This window comes from Sorex fumeus, unplaced genomic scaffold, assembly GCF_029834395.1.
Source record: "Sorex fumeus unplaced genomic scaffold, SorFum_2.1 ptg000086l, whole genome shotgun sequence".
Taxonomy (NCBI): domain Eukaryota; kingdom Metazoa; phylum Chordata; class Mammalia; order Eulipotyphla; family Soricidae; genus Sorex; species Sorex fumeus.
This window is the reverse complement of record NW_026606143.1, coordinates 9,055,194-9,072,321: the sequence shown is the minus strand read 5'-3', so window position 1 is coordinate 9,072,321 and position 17,128 is coordinate 9,055,194. Positions and strand designations below refer to the sequence as shown.

Sequence of the window (17,128 nt, the reverse complement as noted above, 5' to 3'; positions counted from 1 at the left end):
GGGACCTTTGTCAGCTGGTTCACATTAGGCTCCGGTGTGTGTGTGTGTGTGTGTGTGTGTGTGTGTGTGTGTGTGGCCTCAGTGGCCCTTGCACAGTGCCCAGGCACCCAGCAAGCACCTCACTGCTCAATAATGAAAACTGAGTGGGCTTGTATGGTGCCCAAGAGCACCCTGGGTCTTTCTGGAAAGCAGAAAGAGGTCACTTTCTGTGGATTTCTTCCCTCCACTCCACTTTTCCAGTCCCTCAGAGTTAAAGGCTAATGTGTTGCGCCCTACCAACCCCTTTCCTCAGCTGGGCTCAAATCCAGCCCAAAGTGGTCCCCTCCTTGGCTGTCCTTTCCCTCCAGGGTCGGGCCATTTGGGTTTGTTTGTTTGTTTGTTTGTTTGTTTCCTTTTTGGATCACACCTGGCAATGCACAGGGGTTATTCCTGGCTCTGCACTCAGGAATTACTCCTGGTGGTGTTCGGAGGACCATATGGGATGCTGGGAATCGAACCCGGGTAGATCGCATACAAGGCAAACGCCCTACCCGCTGCGCTATCGCTCCAGCCCGAGGTCAAGCCATTTGGATGGCGCTGGGCCTCAGGCCTGAGAGGGGTCTCGGGTCTGCAGGCCCAGAACTCATTCTCTGCCTTGCCACGGGGGCGTTCCGCTTCACACTGCTGCACACCTGCTTCCTCCTCGGGTGGCCGGCTGCTCCTTTTCACCCCCTGCTGTTTCTATAGCTCCATCTCCCGCTGCTGTGCTGGGGGGTGGGGTTGGGGGCTCGAGGCCCATAAGCAATAAGTCCAGTGTCACAAGGGCACCTGAGTCATTTTCTGCAGCATGCACTGAAGCTACCTCCTTGCCACCGTTAAGTTAGGTGTATGGGGGGGGGGGGTTCATTTTGCCCTCCTGTCTTCTGATTTCCATTTCTCTGTGATACCAGTGGCGGCTGAGGATAAGCAGCAGCCCTTCCTCCTGTGCTTCCCAGCTGGCCAAGATCACCTCTGTAGAGAGAGTGTGTCTGGCCCAGCCTAGAGTTTAATTAGGCACCAATGCACCTGGGGCAAGAACCAAGGACCCCTCCCGGGGTGAGCAAATGGGGCCCAGCCCCTCCGCAGGAGCCTGAAGCCAGCTCCCTGGCTGGTAAGTGATGGGCTGCCAGCAGGTACAGGAGGTTGTCCATTCTCAGCTAATGATCGCCTTAGGCGCCAAGTGATGGAAAATCCAGACGGGCCAGGGAGCTGCAGGGCTCAGCCAGGGACAATTGTATGGACCAGTTTAACATGGGGGAGGAGGAGGGTGGGCAGGAGGAATTCACTGTGTGTGTGTGTGTGTGTGTGTGTGTGTGTGTGTGTGTGTGTGTGTGTGTTTCCTGGGTCTCTTCTCTCCTCTATTGCCTTTCCCTTGCTCTGGCTTTCGGTTTTCTCTTCTGTTTCTAGCCCACGCGGGTTGAAATTAGAAAGGGCTTTGCATTCATTTATTTGTTTTAATAAAGACAGCATTTTTTTAAAGCAGCATATTTGCAGCAATTGAGTGTTAAACTAAACACCAAGCCAACTAAATGTGTTAGGGGGAAATGAAAAGTCAGTTTACCAGAAACATATAATTAACACGTTCTTTGACTTTCCCTAAGCCTTTGTCTGGCTGAGGACAAGACAGAGGAACCATAATCAACTTTGAAGAAAAACGTAGGATGGTATCGCGGCAAAAAGGGGGAACAAAAAAGTTTGGGGTGGGAAGCAACCCTCAAGAGGGGATTCTTGAGTGGAATAAAAACGCTTGGAAAGGAATCTTCTGTTGCCTTATTTTTAGTCAATCTTCATTTTTCTCCTTCCAATGGCCAAGGCTCCAAAAAGCTTGAGCATTTGGGCTAGACCCACTAACCACTAAAGCCAAGACGTGCAGGCAGGAGGTGGTGATTGCAATGGGCTACTGAGGACAGGTAAGTCAATCCACCCAGGCCACTGGAAACCATCACCAGCTCCAGTCTTCCAGGGGTCAGAAGGTTCAGTAAGTCATAGCCCTTCCCCACCTGCCCTTGAAATAAGACATCAGATTTTTCTATACTCTCACACGGAGACCTTCCTCCAGCCCCCAGGGAAGGTCCCTTTCTAGAAAATGACTGTTTTGGGGGCGGCTGGAAGCAGGGAGCCACAAAGGCAAAGGCACCCTTTCCTGCCGGCTTTTGATGTGTGAAGTCACAGCACACAGCACCAAGGTCCAAAGCCTTTGCCTGGATCCCTGAGGCCGCTTCAAAGATAGAGTGGGCCAGAGTGATTGGACAGCAGGGAGGGCGCTTGCCTTGCCAATGCGGGTTTGATCCCCGGTATCCCGTATGGGCCTGTGAGCATCACCAGGAGTAATTCCTGAGTGCAGAGCCAGGAAGAACTCATAAGCACCTCCAGGTGTGCCCCCCACCCCCAGTAATACATAAATAAAAAAATTTAAAACAACAACAAAAAAGATAGAGGTTGCTCCCGGGGAGGCCTGAGAAAGGCAGGGAGGGCATGGACAGGACCTGCCCGAAGGGCCAAGTGGGTGTTTAGGCCCCACGAACACTATTTATTTTTTATTATCTTCGGGCTGGTGGAAGTTGGGATTTCCATCTTTGGTGTTTGTTTTATCGCCAGCGAAGTTTATTTACTGAATTAACTTTTAATGGATCCTCTACTTTGTTCTTCAAAGTTGCCTCCCCAGACTTGGGGCCTTTTTAGCCAGGAGCCCTCCAGCCTTTGTGACCAGTTCCCCCCCACCCCCCTCGCCATCCAGGAGGTGAAGGAGAGTGGCCTCTGTTAACTCCTTGCCTGCTGGTGACTTCTCTGGAGCTACTAATCACCTCCTTTTGATCATTGCCAAGTTCTCAGGTTGAAGGAAGGAGAAAGGACCTCTTGACCATTCGGGCTGGCTTTCCACATGAGCCTGAAAATGTCGACAAATTTGAAACATCTGCAGGGCTGCTTTGGTCTGATTGCTAAAATATGCCGACCTCGAGCCCCCCTTCCACCCCCCCGCCCCTTTTAATCTGTTTCATATTCACAAATTAAGCATTTAGTCTGGGTAATAAATCAGGGCGGTTTACGAGGCTCACACGAGACAAACAAGCGAGCAGGGCGCAGCACCAGCCCCTGGAAGCCGAGAGCGCCGAGCTGCCAGGACTCCGGAGCTCCACGCGCTCCGACGCGGAGAGCAGCCCCGACGCGCCCTGACACGTCGCCGGCACCCACACGCTGGCCGGTCCCCGAGGGAGCGGAGGGGTGCGGGCCCCCGCCTGGGCCCACACCCCTCGAACCTTCCGAGCGAACCCGCGGCGCCCAGCCCGCCCCAGCTCGAGGCAACTCGGCGCCCCCGCCCCGCCAGGGAGGGGCCGTTGGCAGAGGCGACAGCCTCGCCCGACACACACCCAGCGGGGGGCCCAGGAAGCCACTCCCGGCCCCCGAAGACTGCACCCCCCCTCCCCCACCTCCTCCATCCGGCTGGGCTCAGCCTTCCTAGATTTCAGGCCCACACTCGCCAGAGAAGCCAATGACCTCCCCCTCCCTTCACGTCCACGTGTGACCTCCGCGAAACCTGGGCGCTAGCCCGTCCCCCCTCCCCCGCACGCTCACACACCATCTCTCCACGCAGCCTCCTCCGGGTTTCGGTCCCAGCAATCACAAATCTACTTTCAGATTCAGACCGGTGGGCTGGGATCGCTGGAGAGTGGTTCCCAGCTTCAGCGGGGCGTGGGGAAGGGAGCAAAAACAACACACGGCCCTCCCCGCCGGCCCGGGGCTGCACTGCAGAACGCAAGCCCCCAACTAGCCCCAACTCCGTCGCCTGCTTCGGCGACCACCTAAACTCCCGGGACTCCAACCGGTGCTTTTCCCGCCCTTCCCAAGGGCTTTGGCGAGAAGCGGACCCCGGGGAGGTGGTGGTTGGTGGTGGGGAGGTGCTGCTGGTGGTAGACAAGCTCGTCCCAAGCCGGGACCTCAGGAGATGCCCCCAGGGGAGAGTGGCTCCAGGTCACCCGGCCCGGCCCTCGGTCGCCCTGCCTCGCTCAAGTTCCCGAGTGCCCGGCGTGCCCGGCGCTATCCTGGGACGCGCGGCGGCGGGCAAGGCGGAGGGCGGGAAACCGGGGAGTCGGAATCCACAGTCGGCCCGGGACGGGGGAGGGCGGGGGGAGGTGTGGGAGGCATCGGAACCCGCTCCCCCAGCCCGCCTCCCAGCACTGCACACGCATCGCCCCGGCTCTCCTCTCCGAGCACACATTCCGACTGCGAAAGCCATTACCGCCGGCGCGCGCGAGACTTTTTAAATATTTACAGCCCGCTCTCCGCACGGTAGCCTGATCCATCTTGTGGGCGCGGAGGCGGGGCGCGGGGCTCCGCTGGGGGGGGGCAGGGGCGGTTCGGGGGGGGGAGGAGGTGCGGAGCCTGAGCGGGAGGGAGTGCCCGCTGCCTCGTCCCCCCACCCCGATCTCCCGCCCCGGCCCCCCTCCCGGCCCCCAGAGCTCCCCACCTTGACCCTCTCGAGGTGGGGGGGGGGGGGCGGCAGCGCGCCGTGCGCCCGGGCCTGAGCGGCCGGGATGGGGGGGCGGTGGGGGGGCAGCGTCCGGGAGGAGGGAGGGCCGGGAGGCTGATTTAAAGGTTCTCACCGGGAAGCGAGCGAGGCACAGACCTGAGAGCCGCCGCGCGGTGAAATCCGAGGAGCTCTCTTGGCGAGGAGGGGCTGTCAGAGGCCATTTATCTCTCGCCAGAGTGGAGGCTCGGCTCCCACACCGCCCGCGAGTAACAATGGCAGCGAGCAGCTCTGCACGCGCTTCAGTGCATGAATGGATTGCGGAAGATGCCTGCGCTCCGCTCCGCTCCCGCTCCCGCTCCCGCCGCTCCCCCGGCGCCCCCTCCCCGCCGCCGCCCCCGCCCCCTCCCTCCCCGCCCCCCCCCCCCCCCCGCCAGCCTCCTCCGGCTGCCGAGCGCGCGCCGCGAGCGCCTCGGGGTTCGCGAGTGCGACCCCGCCGCGCGGTCACTCTCACCCCGACCCCCAGCCGCCCTTCCCCCGCCTCCCTTCCCGGGGCCTTGGCACCTGGCCACCGAGTGTCATTCGGGGCTGAAACTTGACACAAGCCTGCCCGGCGCCGACACCCCCCGCCAGCCCCCTCCCCCGGGCTCTCCGCTCGCGGCAAATTTACTTTCAAGGAGTTGGACAGTGTTTCTGCCTCAAAGGCCAGCGGGGGGGGGGGGGGGTGACTCCGGGGAGGGGTGGGGGGTGGACAGTCTCCGATGGGGGTCTCTTGTCCCTGCACTCAGGGAGTACCCTGGCCTCTGGCTGGCCCCTCAGTCTGAATTCCCGAGGCCGCGGCTCCCCCCCCCTCCAGGTCCACCCTGGGGCCCAGTGATCTGCACGCGCAACTTCGGGCACCCCTTTCCCGGCCCCAGCACCTTCTGGCCAACTTTCAGGTCTGCGACATAACCCTGCACTCCGAGTTCCGGGGATTCACGGGGATTCACAGTCTCCGAGGTTCGGAGACCACCACAAAGGGGGCGAAGCGGGCGCACAAGGAGTCACCCCCTCAACTGCCAAGTGGGTCTCCTAAAAGCCCCCGTGCAATGGCAGCGACGTGGGGAGCCTGGTGCGGGATCCTCCGTGCCTTCTTGGATCTGCTTTAAAGGCACTAAACCAGAACCTCTGGGACACTTCCCACCCCAGGAGGCCAATCCCGCAATGCTTGAGGGGGAGGCCTGACGGGGCGTGGGGGACATTCGCAGGGAGGGCAAGGGAACTCGCCCGAGAAGCCGAGCAGCACCCTGGAAGAGGGACGGTGGCCGCACGTGCGCGACGAGCCAGAGCGAGGCAGCATCAAAGCCGAGGCGCACTCGGAGAGGCAGAGCGCGCCCAGCCGACCCGGGAGACTGGCGAGGGCAGGCGAGAAACTGGCAGCGAGACAAAGCGGGAGGAGAGAGCGAGGAGGCTCAGCCGCAGACCCGGAAGCGCAGGCAGCCGCCGCCGCCCGAGCCCCGCCGGCAAGGCGTGTGCGCCGCCAGGCCCGGCTGGCAGACCCGGGTCCGCGCGCCCACGGCCGCTGCCACCGGGCCCGGCGGGGCCTACCGCCACGGGCCGTCTCTGCGGGGCAGCCGGTGCCTTCCTGGCAAGTGACGGGGTCCCAGGCCTGCGGTTCCGAGTCTGCACACCGAGAGCGATCCCTCCGATCATCAAACCTCCTGGGGGTCTCGCTCACTCCCTGCGTGAGCCGTGAGCCGTGGGGACTAGGCTCTTAGGGCACCAGCAGACCCAGTGAACCACTGACTTGCTGACTCGGGGACCCTAAAGAGCTACCACCCTCTGGCAAATTTTAAACTGGGCCTCCTGATCTACGGCCCTGCAGGCACAAAGCCACCCCTGGCCCTGGCCCTCCATCTCTCATGAGTCAGGCAGGACTTACCTAAGAAGGACAGAGCCTAGCGAGCCCAGTGGTCTGCTTCCACTGTACTTTCCAACCTCCCCACACCCGTTCCCAGCAGCACCCCCTACCCCTCTGCTCTGCAGGGGACAGTGAACAATCTTGGGGACTGTTGGCTTTGGGCATGTTCGCTGGACCCAGTTCCAACACACACACACACACACACACACACACACACACACACACACACAGTCCTTTGCTCTTCCCAGGGCTGTTGGCTCAAACCCACCTCCATCACACGCACCCCTACCACACACACAAGCCCATCACACACACCTCCATCACACATCACATATCCCCATCATATACACACCCCATACATCCACTCTATCTCACACACCCACACCCACGATATACACATTCCATCTCTCTCTCTCTCTCTCTCTCTCTCTCTCTCTCTCTCTCTCTCTCACACACACACACACACACACTGAATCCTTGCCTTTCCTGGGGCTGTTGGCTTTAGGAATGCTCTCTGCACCCACCCCCATCTCTCTCTCTCTCTCTCACACACACACACACACACACACACACACGCACATGCACACACAGAGCCCAGCCCAGCCCATTCATTTGCCCTTCCTGTCTCTCTGCTGGGCGTTCTCCAAACCCCATAGCCTAGCCTGGAGAACAGTGTCCGGGCAGAAGCACAGAGGACAGAGAGGAGGGAAAGCAAAGGAGGCCCATTGCTGGAGGAGGGGGCTCCTCACTGCCTGAGCAAGAAGGCAGCGGGGAGCCACCGCCGGCAGGAGAGGGCTAGTATAAAGGGAAAGCCCACACTAATCCCTTAGCCTGCCTACGTGGGGCCTGACAGTTTACAAAAGCCTTTCCCTGAATATTATCTCACTCGCGCCAGCCTCACCACGGGCTGAGAGGGAGGCAGGGCAGATAGCATCGCCCCCATTGGCGGAGAAGAGCAATGGCGCTGAGGCTCAGAGAGGGTGAGCAGTGTGGATCACGGCAGCAGAGCGAAGAGGGATGGAAGGCTCCCCCGGGGCCTGGGGTTTCCTGGCCCCCAAGTTCACCTTCCTGTTCCATAGCTTTGTATGTGTGTGTCTGGGTGAATATCTGTGCCGAGGGGAAGGGGAACGGCCAGACAGGAATGAACAGTGGGAGTGAGGGAAGTTCAGGAAGGAAGGACCTGGCCCCACACCTCTTCCTCCTCCGAGGTTCCATCCCACACCCTCACTCTTTTCCCAGCAGCCTGGGAGCTAATCTCCAGGTCGCCTGCCCCGGGGCTGACTCGTCAGAGCTCAGCTGTGCCTTGGGCAGCTGTGGCTGTTCTCCAGGTCTCGGCTCTCCCGGGAAGCCTCCCGCGCCTCTCACTGCCTCTGCGCTTAGCTAGCCTCCTCGCCCGTCCTCCCCGCCCCCAGCCTGGGCTGCAGGATGCCTTGCATCCAACTGTGGTTTCCGGGCAATAAAACAACTATTAAAGTCTCAGGCACGGCTGGTGATTTGCATCACATCCTCTCGTGCATGGATTCAATATTTAATACACAATATTGAATACGGATATTAAAAATCAATAGCTGAGGACCCCTGGGGAGGAGACACAGTGAGATCCAGCTTCATACACAGGAGCAAGCAGCTCCTTAAAAAAAAAAAAAAAAGGAAAAGAAAAGAAAGAGAAAGAAAGAAAAAAAAAAGGAACGTCGAGTTCAGCCAAGCTGAGCCCAGCGCCAGGGGAAGTCAGGAGCAGCAGAGGGCTTGTATCTCCAGGAGGGCCCTGCTGCTCTCTGTTCAGCTTCCTGATTTGCTTAACAGCACCAGCCCTTGCGGAACTTAGGAGAGGTCAGACGAATTGGTCCCCAAGACTTACAGGGTGCAGTGGCATGGGGACAGATTTTGCAAGCCAGCAGCCAGGTGGAGGGTGTTGCTGTTTGCACTTTGGTTCTGTTTCTAAATCCTGCAGGCAAGCACTTAACTCTTGCCACCACAAAGGGTTCCTTCCTGGGGGGCCTTAAGACATCCATCACCCGGGGAGAGCCCCCCTGGGAACCTCTTGGCATAAGCTTTGAGGGAAATGGAAGGAATTCCAATGGTTTGGAATATTCTTTACACAGTAAGAGGAAAAGTAAATACTTGGTACAGGCCTGATGTCTTCCGAGGCACACACCCCACCCCACTCCCTCACCCCCACTCTTGAGATTGAACTCCCTAGGACAATGTGAGGGCTGGAACCAGAGTACAGCATGCCAGTGAAGGGGTTCAATCCCATCCCACCCCCAACCCTCTAGGAGTGATCCCTAAGTTCAGAGTCAAAGGTAAGCCCCGAGCACCACTGGGTGTGCCCCCTCTGTCCTAACAATAAATCCCTGGGCCAATCACAGGAGTTAGGAGACAATGTGGCTCAAGGGCCTGGGGATGGGGTCTGCCTGAAAAAAGAGGACCCCAAGGGGAGGAAGCTGAGCCAGAGAGAAGCACCCCTGCTCCAGAGTGAGAATCCAGATTGTCTGTTAAACAGCCAGGAGCAGAGCAAACTCCCGGGACCCCTAATTATCTTTTCAGGCCTGAAGAACACAAATTACTCTCTTCTTTATCAAAACATAGAAACACACTTTACCCTACTAGAAACAATGTGCTTAGAGACAGATAGGGTAGGGGAAGAACATCTTACAGAGGATTCCTGTATGTATTTTTTTACCCACTACAAAGAAAGAAGCGAATCTAAGAGCAGAGACACGCACAGGTTGATGGGACTGGAGGCTCAAAGATATTAAAGACATGGGTGAATCTGAGTGGAAGAAATGCCAGTCTAGATGCCTCATCAACTGTAAGATCTCCCCATTTTGGGGGGGGTGGATGGAGGGAGTGTTGGGATCGAACGCAGAACCTCTCACATATGCATGGGAAGCATGTGTTCTACCACTGAGCTCCATCCTGATTCCTTCCAAGTTTCCATTTTCTCACAGCTTAATGTCCATATGGATTAAGTGGGAATTCTTGTTCCGGAGAGAAATAAAGAGGACACCTCAGGAAATCCCACCTCCAAAAGCAGCCATGGAGGCAGGGGTGGAATTCTCTGGGAAGGTAAAGGGGTTGGAAAAGAACAATGAATGAGGCTCAGGCCTTGCCTCTTGATTCCCCAGAAAGGAGTTCTCAGAGCTGTGTTCTCAGCTCTCCAAGGAAGAGCATGCAAGCAGCATGGCAAGGTGGAGGTGCTCTGTATCCCAGCATGCAGCCACTAGGACAAAGCCCTAGGCCTGTGCTACCCATGACGAAGGTTCCACTCAGAGGAAGCCATCCAAGGCCTGCATGGGTCCAGAGCAAACACAGCTCCTCACTTTTGTAGTTTGTAGTGCCCTCCGCACTTCCAAACCAACTACTTCTTATCTGCGCACCTTCACCATGGGGCCAGACTCTGCCCCCCCCCCCCCCACAAGCCCTACTGCCTTACCCAGTCCCATGATTACCTGATATTTTGCACCTAGTGGAGACTTGTGATTAGGATATGGCACAGACAAGCTGGGGAGGAGAGCTTAGTGGGGGCTCCCCAAGGCCCATGAGGGTCCCATGAACCAGCTGGAAAGTATACTTCCACACCTCTTGGTAGCTGCCAGGACCCACTCCCCCTTGGTATGAATGTTCAACCCTGACGGGCTGGGAGGGTGGGGGTCTCTGGCTTATCTGAACTCTAAACCCCATAAAGAAAGTGACTTGTCCGGTTTAGGGGGCCTGGGTCCAAGACCCAAACTTACTGGATGAGGAGTTGGTTGGTTGGTTTGGGTTTTGTGTTGAAGCCACACCTGATGATGTCCAGGAGTTACTTCTGGCCCTGCACTCAGGAATCACTCACTCCTGGTGATACTTGCCAGGTGACCATAAGGGATGTGGATGATTGAACCCAGGTCCGCTGCAAGCAGAGGCAAGTGCCTAACCCACTGTACAGTCACTCCAGTTCCTGGATGAGGAGTTGGGAGGCAGAATTGGAAGGGCGGGGTACCTTCCTATTTCCCCCCACATCACCCTTCAGGAACATTTACTTTTGCTAGTTGTTCCCGATGACCTTGCTGAACTCGGGTGCTTCCAGAAATGGCTCCATCTGGTGAGAGGTTGGGGTGGGGAGGGGGCACCTTTCAGCCTAGAGGATCTCACCAGCACAAGGAGGAACCTTGGATTCTGGCAAGAAGCCTCAGAGTTTAGATAAGCCTGAGGCCTCCTCTCGTAGAGCTTCAGGACCGCCCCATCCTCCCCCCCCCCAACTGCTAAGGACTAAGAGGGAGTCTGAGGCCAGGGTCAACCAAGGGAAGGTCCCCACCACTAACAAGTTGGGGTCCGAGATAACAGCTGAGGGGGGAGGGGAGCCAACCAACAGCCGCATCTGAACGGTTGCGCTGGAGAAAATTCAAGAGGCCAAGATGCTGGCGGCGGCTACGGCTCCAATTAGCTGAACTAACGGGGAAGGCAGAGGCCCGACCGATCGTGCCCGGAGCGGGGAGGACGCGCCGGCCTCGGAGCTGCCGGGTCGCCCTCGCTCAGCCCCTCCCGCAGCTCTCGGAGCGCGCCTGGTGTTTACACACTGTCCTTCCGACACGGGATCAAGTTTCAGGCCGCGCTGGAGGCGCCCGGCCGGGCCACAGGCCCGGGAGTGGGGAAGAATTGAAGGGGGGGGGGGTAAATAATCAGGCGGCACTGAGTGGACCAGGCCCTGCAGGGATCCCGACCCCCAAGGGCTGGGATGGGGGTACTTCTGTGGGGCAGGATGTTCAGGGGGGGCGGTGGGGAGGCCGGGTGCCATCCAGAGCATCTCCGAATCTCGGGCCCAGAACTTACCTCCAGGAGAGGAAAGGCGTCTACCCCCAACTCCTCTCCCCCCCGCCCCCCCACCCTCGGCCCGCGCTCCAAGTGCTTCACCCCTTTCCCTCCAGCTCCTCGCACGTGCTACGGGATTCAGGCCAATGTTTGGGAGCGGTGTGAGCCAAGGCAGACATGCGAGACTGGGGACCTCGAGCTTCCCCGCGCGCCCTAGCCCCGCACCTTGGAGGCCTGGGGCCGAGCGCTTTGGGGCGCGCCTCTTCCGAGCTGGCAGCGGGCCGAGGCCCCAAGCTGTCAGGCGGCAGCGGACGAGCTTCCAGGCGCACAGGCGCTGTAAACAGCTGCGTGCGCGCCCTCCCCGTCCGGGCTGGGAACCTCACCCCAACACCATGTCGCCTTCTCTCCGGCTCCCAGTAGAGCCTGGGGGGGGGGGGGGGAAGGGGGACGGAGAGGCTTTTGAAGCGGAGCCTGGGAAAATGAAGGCCCCCACCTCAGCCCCAGGGGCCCAGGAACGAGCGTTCGGGGCCTGCAGGGGTGCGGGGTGCTGCGGGGAGGGGAAGGAGTCAGCGCCGGCCCCCTCCCCACTGAATGTCTGCTTTGTTCCGGAAAACAAGGGAAGCATTAGGCTGCTGCCCCCGGGGAAACACAAAACTTCTTTTTGAATCTCTGGAAGGGCGGTCGACTGCGCACGGGGCTCCCGAGACAGACCAAGGAGGGGAAAAGCGGCGAGGGCGGGCGGAGACTGGGAGACTCCGGAGAGAGGACGACCGACGGGGGTGGGGGTGGGAAAGCCGCTCAGGGTGACCGGGCGGGAGCCCCGGGAACCCGACTCCGCACGAAGGTGCCGCGCGAGTTCCAGCGAGCAGCCGGCTCGGCCAAGTGGCGCCTGCCCAGTCGGCGGCTGTGCCAGCTTCCTGCCCAGCCCAGGACCGTGGAGCAGCCCCGGACGCCGCGGCAGGCTGGTCAGGAATGGCAGGACAGCAGGGTGGGTGGGACAGCAAACCACAAGTAAACCCTGACTAGAACTTTCTGCAGCCGTTTCTCCCACCACTATCACTGTAGGCTCCGGGGCTTTCGATCTCGTTGGGGCGCGGGGAGGGAGGGTCGAACCCCAGAGCGCTCCCCACCGAGGCGTCTGTCTCATCTGATGACTGCTAATCGGATCGGCTCCCCGGCCTGTTCCGAGCGGTGGATCAGGTCCACCCCGGTCGCGCTCCGAGTCAGGGGCACAGCGCAAGCTAACCGGGTGCTCTCACTCGCTGATTCCCGAGCTCCCGAGCCTCCCCGCCCCCCATCGCCACCCTTCACTTGGATCCTGCCCGCACCCAAGGAAGGGGAGGGCGGCCAGGCTCTGCCCCACCCCGCCGCGGGGCGCTCCCTAGCGCCTCGGAAGCTCCGACGGCGAGCGAGGGTTTTCCCCCTTTCCCCTGGGCTCGCAACTTCCTCTCAACCTCGCTCCTCGCTCCGAAAAGCCCCGAGGAGAGGAGCCGAGAGGAAGCACGCCTCTAGTGTGCGAAATGAAGACCATGTGTGGGGACGGCGGCATCAGAGTACAGCCGCGGGGGGGTGGGGTGGGGGGTGGCAAAGGCCCCCACGCGGCCGGAGACTCGAGGCGGCCGCAGCCAGCGCCTTTCTGCTCGGCGTTGCGGACGCGAAGCCGCAGCGAGAAGGCGGGGAAGAGGCTGGGCTAGCCTCGTGGCTGGCGGCAGGGAGGGGGTGCGAGGTGGGGGGGGGGGGGCTGCTGCGCCGTGGGGGGCGGGGACGCAGCCCGGGCTTCCAGGGCCGCAGCTGCGACCGAGGGCGCAAGAGCAGATCGTGCTCGGCGGCGGCGGCGGTGTCGGCTCGGGCCCGCTGCGCTCGCAGCTGAGAATCAACAAAGGGAGGCGGCGGGCGAGCGGGGGAGGGGCGCCGCCGCGCGTTCGCTGGCTGCTGTGGAATAATAAAAAATAATTAATAATGATAATAAGAGAAAAAAAAGTCCCTGGGCTTTCAGGGCGCTGGGTTTCCGTGTGGCTGCGGCGGGGAAGCGCGCTGTCCTTGAGGCGGCCTCCCTCGCCCGGGCCGCCCGCCCCTCCCCCTGCCTCGCCCCCTCCCCTCCCGGGGAAGCGGGAAGAGAAAGGTCTGCAGCTGACAAATATTATCCATTCTCCCCATCGATCGCGGAGTGTACAGATGTGAGCGCTTGATGTGCCCGCGGAGCGGCGGATCCTCCCTGCTCGCTCGCTCCAGCCCCGGCTCCGCTCGCCGCCCCCCTCCTCCCCCTTTGTTCTCCTCCCCTTTCCCTCGCTTTAAATAGATTTCAGGGCGCTGCCTGTTGGAGAGCAGCTGGCGATCTCTCCCGAGAGAGGGAGCGAGCGCAGCCCGAGGTGCCCTGTCACCAGCCTCCCCTCCCCCACCTCGCCTTTCCCAGCGCGTCTCCCACTCCCCCTCAACCTTTCTCCAGTTTCCCCAGCCGAAAGCCCCGGGAACACCCACGTTCCCGGCACCGCGACTCTCCCGGAGCCTTTGGACTCCTTGCGCCGGTCTCCAGGCGGTCCCGGGGGTGGACGCCTGTCGGGAGGAGGGAGGGGGCACGAGGAGGGGAACGTGCTGGGACAGCCGAAGAGTCGGGATCTTTTCCCGACGGCGGCAGCAGCAGGAACGCAGCCCCGGTCACGCTGAGAGGGGACAGTTTACCCATTAGGGAAAGTCGGCAGCGGCGGCCCTTTTATTCCTCTTTTGCAGATGGCAGATTAAGCCGGCAGCGTCCGGCCTCAAAGGGGGCCGGCTGCTCGGCGAAGGGTTAACCCGCCGGCCGGTAATCGCGGGCGCAGACACGCATCCATCCACACACCCGCGCGCGCGCACACACACACAGGCGCGCGCTGGCGCGGCGCACCCTCCCCGGCCGCCGGAGCGCCCGCCACAGCCCGCAGTGCGCCCCGGGCGGGTGGGGGGGGGGCTTAGGGGGAGGGGAAGGGCGGGCTTAACCAGGCCGCTCGACTGAGCCGAGGCCACCTCGCCGTCTGTCACTTAAATGATTGTCCTCCGCTCCGTTCGGTGCGGTCAGTACGGGCTGTTAACAGGCAGTTGCAATCAGTTTCCGAAAGGTCAGCCAAGGTCCTCCGGCTCTCGCAGACGGAAGGCATTACGAAACCGCTTTTGTATCTGCAGGCACTTTAGAAAAAGCGGCGAGGAGGGGCGCTCCGCAGCGCCGCGGTGCTGTGAGCCCCAGGAGAGGGGCGGGGGCCTTGGGGCGCGGTAGCTCGCTACCCCCCACCACCACTGTGGCGTGGACCGGTGGCAAAGGAAACCTGCCGCCGAGTGATCCGGGCCCTCCCAGTTTCGAGGGAGATGCAGGAAGCGGGTGGGGGAAGCAGGCGGGCAAGGAAAGGAGGAATGGGAGGAAGTGGGAGAGGCGTCCTGTCTTCCCTCCTCACCCGGCCTGCGGCCCAACACCAAGACCTGGACCGTAGCAGGCGGCCTTGCTCGGACCTGGATGCTCCAGACGCAGGGAAGTGGGGCTGGGAGTGGGGGTGGGGTGGGGAGACCCTCTCTGAGCCAGCGAGTTCCCGCGTGGTGTGTGAAGACGCTGCTGCTCCCGCCGCTAGAAGTCGTCCATCAGCAACCAGTCCAACCTGCCAGTGATAATGTGCGATCAACACCAAATCACCCCCGCCAGGCGCGATCCATCATCGCTGCGCGCCGCGGGCCCGCACGAGACTGACTCGGGGCGGGCGGGGGTGGGGGGGGGCGCCGCAGAGCGGGAGGCAGTCGCCTAGCGCAAGGGGACTCTTGGCGAGGTGTGCCGCCGCTCCCAGAAGCCCGCACCCCCAGCTTTCGGAACTCCGAGGGCCCCACCCCCAGTGCGCAAACCTCGCGCCTCCGAGTTCCCGGGAGCAGGTCACTTTGGAGCGCGCGCGTTCCGTGCGCCCGGGGTCACACCCTCCAAAGCCGTCCTCTCCTCCGAGCTGCCGGGCCCGTCCCCTCCCCCGTCCTCCGAGAAAGCCTGGCTGGCGGGAAATTAATATTTAATATCGTGAAATTGATTAAAGGGCTGGAAGCCGGCGATGGGGTAGGGGGGAGGGTAGGGGCGTAATTAAAGATCTGAGAGTCGTGGCCGCTCATCGTCTGCCCCCAGCCGCACGAGGCCTTTGTGAGGCTTAGGCGGGGTGGCTGAGGGCTGAGCCGCGGTGGCCCGCGCTGCCGGGTTCCGGCCAGTGCCCCGGGGCTGAGAGCAGGGGCAGGCTGGCCGGGAGGTGGAGGGTCACCTTGGGGCACCTGGGCCTGTATGCAGTGCCACGCCTGCCGAATGACTGGCTTTTCCGGGGGGTGAGGTTCATGAGTTGAGGCTCCAGTTGGCCAGTTTTGCTCAGAAGCGCCTGCCCAGCCCTCCACCCCGCCCCAGTGGCCAAGTGGGCTCTCCTGTCCTCAAACCCAGGAGTCCACGGCATCCAACGCCACAGATGCACTGGGTCCCTCTATGAGACCTGCTTCTCATTCCCCCCAAAGGCTCTTCCAGGCCTCCTTTGGCAACAGACTCGGATCCACTTTCCAGTTTTTTTTTGCCGGGACGGGAGGTGGCAGCCCAGTTCTCTCCTGCCTAGGCCCCAACCCTGAACCGCTTTCACTGGGGGTAGGTTAACTCGTTCAGCTGTGCTGCAGATGGGGCCTGGCGCTGGGGGCAGCGATCTCCAGGGAGTTGCCCCATCGAGCTCTGCTGGCAGCCGGCCCTGCATTTATGTTTACTGCCCCTCCAGGCAGAGGACTGGGGCTGGGTAGGCCTGGAGGTGGGTGCACCCCAGCCATCGGAGCGGGGCCTACTGGAGGAATTTCAGAGGGTGACAGTCTGCAGTCCTTAGAAATCGGAGGGTTGGCTGGATGGTTAACTCGAGGTTACCCCAGCTGGAGGAGGCCTTGAACTTTTTCTTGCCGGGGTTTTGGTGAATTTGTGTGTCTGTCAAGTACCAACAAGTGTGCAAGAGTGGAGACAACAGGTATGAACAATGAGTGGCGTCCTGAGGCTCAGGGTGGTTGGGGGTGGGGGGGACGGAAGGGCCAGCCCAGCTCAAGGCCTGCTGGAGGGAAGGTCAGGTCCAGGGAGGATTAGGACCGGGCCTTGTTTATTGCTGTCCTTGAACAAAGCGCTGGCGCTTGGCTAAACTAGGGCAGGGGAGATCGTTAAAATGAGGGGCTGCTGGCTGGGTGGGTAGAAGAGGTGTTGGTGAGAGGAACAAGTCGGGCCTAAGGAAGCTCTTTCGGCCCAACCTTAAGTTCCCAGACAGCCTTCCTGACTACGGAGCAGCTAGCAACCGTGCAAACTCTGGATGGAACCTTGAGGTGTGAGCCAGCCAGCCCTTTGCTAAGGGCAAGGGGAAGCTTTTTCTGGGAACTTCTCAGTCCAGACCATTGTGATTCTACCTGCATCAGCTGCTCCCCACGGGGCCCTTCTGACCTCCCAACCTAAGCCCGAGGGGAGATCACTCTGAATGCAACGCATTCATCAATGCCATTTCTGGTAAATTGGACCTCAGGTTTTGGAGTGTCCTGGGAGGGAGGCAGTCTACACAGCGTGCATACCGATTTCAGGGCAAATGTGATCAGGCCACGCGCATTCTGTAGCCTGTGCTAGATACTAGTATGGATTTCACAACCAGATGTCCCAGATTTTCCTCAAACCACTCCTGCTTTCCAGAGCTCGGGACTCCGAATTTTGACTCGGGGACCTCCCTGTAGTAGCTGTGGTGGCTGAGGGTGAGGAATTATTGCCCCTAGCCAAGGGGGTTCCCAAGGCTGGGGGTGGGGGTGGGGGCCCCCCTGGATGGGAGGGGCCAGGCTATGAAGGCTGGCAGGCGGAAATGGCTTGGGTACAAAGCCTGCACCCCATCCCTCCCCTGGACCCGATCTGGCCCCCAGCCTTCCTCGCAGTTCTTATCTCCGAGGCTGTCCCCACCTCCTCTTATCAGGAGTCA

At 60.7% G+C, this 17,128-nt stretch overlaps 1 protein-coding gene across 1 annotated transcript in view; it reads right to left on the bottom strand.

Annotated features, from left to right (window-relative positions):
• The window catches only part of BCOR (BCL6 corepressor), a 91,288-nt gene extending 86,533 nt beyond the window's left edge, over nt 1-4,755 (bottom strand). Inside the window, exon 1 of the mRNA XM_056131173.1 lies at nt 4,643-4,755. The gene's annotated coding sequence lies outside the window, so the exon portion shown is untranslated. The remainder of the gene's footprint in view (nt 1-4,642) is intronic.
• Nucleotides 4,756-17,128: the final 12,373 nt, after the last annotated feature.